The sequence below is a fragment of the Theobroma umbraticum genome, unplaced genomic scaffold, assembly GCF_002168275.2.
Source record: "Theobroma umbraticum cultivar Fairchild unplaced genomic scaffold, ASM216827v3 scaffold_115.0, whole genome shotgun sequence".
Lineage (NCBI taxonomy): Eukaryota > Viridiplantae > Streptophyta > Magnoliopsida > Malvales > Malvaceae > Theobroma > Theobroma umbraticum.
This window is the reverse complement of record NW_018397284.1, coordinates 574,002-574,315: the sequence shown is the minus strand read 5'-3', so window position 1 is coordinate 574,315 and position 314 is coordinate 574,002.

Below are 314 nucleotides of genomic sequence, written 5' to 3'. Positions count from 1 at the left end.
TTTTGTTAGTAATTTAAAGACAACTAATCAATTTATTTTCTTAATTATATAATTTAATTATTCTCTATTAATACCTAAAAATATATGTACATTGATTAGGGGTGAGAAAGGATCTAATTAGGTCATCTACGAACCACTCTAGACCAATGGGCTTGGGTCAATTTTATGGTGGTTTTGTATCTTGATGGGTGGTTCATAGTCCAAATGTTTAGGCTCTTATGATGGTCTATGGTTCTAGATGTTAAGCATCGACCTATCTTGGAATGATGGATTGGGCTATAAGATCAAGTTTTGGATCGATTTTAGAATAATGG